Source organism: Mesoplodon bidens (assembly GCF_964165515.1).
Source record: "Mesoplodon bidens genome assembly, chromosome: 7".
Classification (NCBI taxonomy): domain Eukaryota; kingdom Metazoa; phylum Chordata; class Mammalia; order Artiodactyla; family Ziphiidae; genus Mesoplodon; species Mesoplodon bidens.
Genome location: NC_138164.1, coordinates 58,375,532 through 58,380,987, shown reverse-complemented (window position 1 = coordinate 58,380,987; position 5,456 = coordinate 58,375,532). Strand labels below are relative to the sequence as shown.

Sequence of the window (5,456 nt, the reverse complement as noted above, 5' to 3'; positions counted from 1 at the left end):
GTGTCTTGGTGTGCGTCTCTGAATTTAGCCTAATTGGGGTTTGTTGAACTGCTTGGATTGATATATTCACATCTTCTGTTAAATTTGGGAAGTTTTCAGCCATATTCAGGTAATCTTTTTTGCCCCTTTCCCTCTTTTCCTTCTGGAGGTCCAATGTTGCATCTATTGGTCCACTTATCAATGTCCCAACAGGTCCCTTAGGCTTAGTTCACTTTTCTTCATCCTATTTCAGCTCCTTAGACTCAGTAGTTTCAATTGCCTTATCTTCAAGTTCATTTATTCTTTCTTCTTCTTGCTCAGCTTTGCTGTTGAGTCCCTCTAGTGAAATTTTCATTTCAGTTATTGCTCTTTCCAGCTCTAGACTTTCTGTTTGGTTCCTTTTAATTGTTTCTGCATCTCTGTTGATAGTCTGATTTTGTTAATACATTGTTTTCCTGATTTCCTTTACTTGCTTTCCTTTAGCTCTTCAATCATATTTAAGACAGTTGTTTTAATGTCCATCTAGAAAGTGTGACAGCTGGGCTTCCTCAGGGGTGGTTTCTGTCAGTTTCTTTTTCCTTTGAATGGTCTATGTTTTCCTGTTTCTTTATAATGCCTGTGATTTTTTTGTTGTTGAAATATTCTGAGACTAAACTGTTACTGCAGTGAAGTCTCTTCTGCAGGGTACGTTCAGTTAATGTTTTGACAGCTTTCCTTGGTCTTTGCAGATTGGCTCTGTGCTAGGACACCCCATACTTGGTTAGGCTTGCTGTAAGCCTAGGCAATGTCATGGTTAATTTTATGTGTCAACTGGCTAGGCCATGGTATCCAGATATTTGATCAAACACTAGATAGAGCTATGAAGGTATTTTTTTAGATGAAATTAGCATTTCAATTCGTAGACTTTGAGTAAATCAGATTATCCTCCATAATGCGGGTGACCTCATCCAATCAGTTGAAGTCCTTAAGAGGAAAAATGCTGAGGTCCTCTGAGAAAGTACTTCTGCCTACAGACTGCCATTGGATGTGACCTGCAGTATCAGCTGTTCTCTGGGTTTCCTTCCTGGAAGCCTACTCTGCCAGTTTTGGATTTGCCAGTTCCACAATTGTGAGCCCATTACTTACTTACTTACTTACTTATTTATTTATTGCTGCATTGGGTCTTCGTTGCTGTGCACGGGCTTTCTCTAGTTGTGGTGAGTGGGGGCTACTCTTCATTGCAGTGCACGGGCTTCTCATTGCTGTGGCTTCTCTTGTGGAGCATGGGCTCTAGTTGCGTGGGCTTCAGTAGTTGTAGCACACAGGCTCAGTAGATATGGTTCTCAGTAGTTGTGGTTCTCAGTAATTGTGGTTCACAGGCTGTAGAGCGCAGGCTGGGTAGTTGTAGTACACGGGCTTAGTTGCTCCATGGCATGTGGGATCTTCCCGGACCAGGGCTTGGACCTGTGTCCCCTGCATTGTCAGGTGGATTCTTAACAACTGCACCATCAGGGAAGTCCCCCGTATTACTTTGTGTGTGTGTGTGTGTGTGTGTGTGTGTGTATATGTATGTGTGTATATATATATATATATATATAGAGAGAGAGAGAGAGAGAGAGAGAGAGATGTATATTGTTGACCCTTGAGCAACATGAGTTTGAACTGCATGGGTCCACTTACACTTGGATTTTTTCAATAAGTACGACAATACTACACAGTCTGTGGTTGGTTGAATCTGTGGATATGGACCCGTGGATGTAGACACTGTATGGAACTTGAGCATCCGTGGATTTTTGTATCCTCTGTGTGTCCTGGAACTAATCCCTGCATTGTTCAAGGATCAACTGAATATATAGATAAGATTGTGTGTGTGTGTGTGTGTGTATGTATACACACCTTATTGGATCTGTTTCCCTGGAGAACGAGAACACTGACTAATATCGGTTCTGGTACTGGAAATGGTTCTAGAGGAATGGAATCCTAAGGATGAGTTTTCTGAGTTGGTTCTCTAATTTGATGAGATTTAAGTATGACTTTTCAGTAGTAAAGAGAGCTCTGATAGTCCATGGGGGTCATGTGGCAATAGAGACATGCAGAATACCCTCACTGGATACTCCTAATCAAACAAAGAGGCAAGGGTCTGGGTGACCATGTATATGTTCTGCCTCAGGGGTGTATCAGTTATCAGCTCTCTAGCCCAGTGTCATAATTTAGTTCATCTTGATCACTTTTCCTTTCCACAGTACATCACAATGCTCCATTACGTTGAGATGCGGATTGGACCTAGCAGGAAATGGCAGCTACTCTAGACTTACTGGTAAGACGTTTGTGTGTCAGAGAATGAGAAGTAAATCGGACAGAAATTCAGGGACCTTCTACCTCAGTGAAATTTCTTGGGGTCCAATGGTATAAAGCATGTTGGGATATTCCTTCTGTGATGAGGGATAAATTCTTCTATCTGGCTCCTCTTACAACCAAAAGAAAGGTATAAGGCCTAGTGGGCCTCTTTGGATTTTGGAGATGACATGGCAACATATTCCTCATTTGGATGTGCTACTCTGGCCCATTTACCATGTGACCCTAAAAGCTGCTAGTTTTGAGTGGGGCCCAGGACAAAGAGCAAACCTGGCTCTGCAACAGGTCCAGTCTGCCATGCAAGCTGCTCAAGTATCAGTGGCAGATAAGGATGCTGTTGGAAGCCTTTGGCAGGCCCTACCATCCTCTCTTGATAAATACTTACCTTGTGAGAGACAGCTTTTGGCTGCTACTGGGCCTTGGAGACTGCCTAACCAAAGACCACCAAGTTACCATTGCAACCTGAGCTGCCTGTCATGAACTGGGTGTTGTCTGACCCCCTAAGCCTGAAGTTGGGCATGCATAGTAGCATTCCATCATCAAATGGAAGTGGTATATACAAGATGGGGCTCAAGCAGGCCCTGAAAGCACAAGTAATCTACTGAAGAATTGGACCAAATGCCCATGGTTCTCGCTCCTGCTACACTTTCTCTTTCCCAGCCTGCACCCATGGCCTCATGGGACATTCCTTATGATCAAGTGATAGAGGAAGAAAACTTGGGTGGTTTACAGATGGTCCTGCACAGTATGGGACACCATAGCCTCTTTCTGGGACATCCCTGAAGGATAGATACTCCATTCTATAGATGACAGCTATGGAGGTCTTTCAAGTAGGGGTGACTTAGATAAATCACACTGGCTACCATGGGAAAGAGTGGCATGACCTATGGGTTTGGGTCAAGCTCAAGTACAGATAAGGGCCTAGTCTGGTCTTTGGATGAATTTGGGTCCCAAGGAGAAGACCTGGCTTGGGTGTCTGTCAGACTGGAGGGCCCCCTGGCTGGACTTGACCTGTTTGGGCTAGACTGGACCCCTGGGGTAGGCCTGACCTGTGTGCCTGGGGATATCAGACTGGGAATATCAGGCAGAGCCTCACCTGTGTTTGGAACTGATTGGACTCTAGAACCTAACTGTGTGCTTGCATTAGACTGGTGGCATCAAAACTGACCTGTATATTCGGTGAGACTGGGCTTCATGTCAAGTCTTACTATGTATCTGGGAGAGACTGGGCACCAGGGAAGAGCCTGGCCTGTTTATTTGTTTCAGACTGGGTGTTCAGGGCAAGTCGTGGTCTGTGCAACTTGCTCTATACAACTTCCAGTGGAGCTCCATATATCCAGATATTAACTGGGGGCTTTCTCAGGAGTCAGGGAGAAGAGGACAGAGAAACTAAACTAACAAGGATAAATAGGGAAAAGCAATTTTATTATTGGAGTGAAAACAGAGCATTCTAAGAATTCAAAAAGGAATAGTTTACCAACAACGAACCTGCTGTTGAGTCCATAATCTCAGGGAATTCCAGCCTGTCCCTCAGTACTGCCTGCTTATCTCTTGTTCCCAGAGGTCGCAGCCCCAATTTCCCAAGTTGATGAAGTTCTCTCACCCTGGCAGTTTCTCCTTCACTCATATTTTGTAGCCTCTCTGGCTCCTCCCTAACCTCCTGGGCTAATTCCTTTCCACAGAGCATCTTTTCTACGTGTTGCCTGATCTCTCTGATCCTTACCCCTAAATGACAGGATTCAAGGCTCCTGGGAGCAGCAGATAGATGGCACTGAGCAGGTTCTGGACATCCTGAGACACAGTCTTGGCTACTCGGAAAACGATGGAAGTGGAGAGACTAGAGAGGTAGATGGTGAGGATGACCAATAAGTGGGAGCCACACGTGTGCAAGGCCTTGGTTCGGGCTCCCCCAGGAGATATCCAGAAGGCAGCATAGATGATGCGGGTGTAGTAGGTCCCCAGCAGGGCTAGATCAAAGGTCACAGTGACCAACCGCATGGCCAGCCCCAACTGGTTGTTGAAGGCCGAGTCTCCACAAGCTATGCTCAGCAGTGCGATGTACTCACAGGTGAAGTATCAGATCACTGCTGTCTGGCAGAATCAAGCTCGTGAGGTTAGCACTACCAAGGGCACTGCCACTCCCAGGCTCCATGTCAGGGCAAAAGCCAGCACGCCTAGCAGATGGGAGGTCATCAGGTCACTATAGCAGTGTGGGTGGCAGATGGCCACCAAGCAGTCTAGGGCCATGGCCAGCAGGAGGTTGTAGTCCAGAAGGAGAGTGAAGTAGATGAAAAACATCTGGGCCGGGCAGCCATGCAGTGATATGGGGTTAACATAATGCACAAAGCCCTCCAGCATTTTGGGTATCACCGCTGTAGCAGCGCAAATGTTGACAGCCAGGAGCAGGGCGATGAGCATGTACATGGGCTGATGCAGGCTCTGCTGGGCCGCCACCGTGTGGATGATGAGGGCATTGGCGGAGACGATGGTCACAGGGAAAAGCAAGAGGCAGGACCAGGAGGGGCCTCCACTCGCAATCCAGGGAAGCCCCCCAGGAAGAAGTTGGTGTAGGAGATGTTGAAGGTGCTGCTATTTCCATCCTTACCCATTGGCTTTGGCCCTGAGCTGGCCCCAGGAGTGGGGATCAGAGACTGTTAGAACAAAATGGTCAATGGAAGAAAACCTATTTTTATTTTAGGGCCTGCGTGGTTTGTGATGAAGATCCACCTCTTCGTGCATGTATGTCTACTCTTCTGGGGCACAGACAGGTACTATGTCGGGTGTAATGGGAGCTACAAAGATGAACAAGACATTCCTTGTCCTTAGGGAGCTCTTGGCTTTTGTATGTGAAGTGTAAACTTACAAGATGCTGTTTATCTGTGATACTCCAGGTATTTGATTGCTGAGTAAAAGATTAGGAGGAAAGTAGGTGTGGTATTGGAGAGAAAAAAGAGTGATGGGCCAGAGGCAATAGAAAGGATGAAGAAGATCCTTGATTAGGAGGAAAAAAGAATATATGAGGAATCTTTGGTCCAAGAAGCCTGGGAAGAACCAAGTGGGGCTTATCGGGAGAGAGGAACAAGTCAGGAATGATGGCCTCACTTTTGTGCCTGGGGTACACTGTGTGGCAAGGGCAGAGGAAA

At 46.2% G+C, this 5,456-nt stretch overlaps 1 pseudogene across 1 annotated transcript; it reads right to left on the bottom strand.

Annotated features, from left to right (window-relative positions):
- Positions 1 to 3,912: 3,912 nt before the first annotated feature.
- Positions 3,913 to 4,922, bottom strand: LOC308620223 (olfactory receptor 52E8-like; annotated as a pseudogene). The gene has a single exon. The product of its transcript is annotated as an olfactory receptor 52E8-like (transcript).
- Between the last annotated feature and the right edge of the window lie 534 nt (positions 4,923 to 5,456).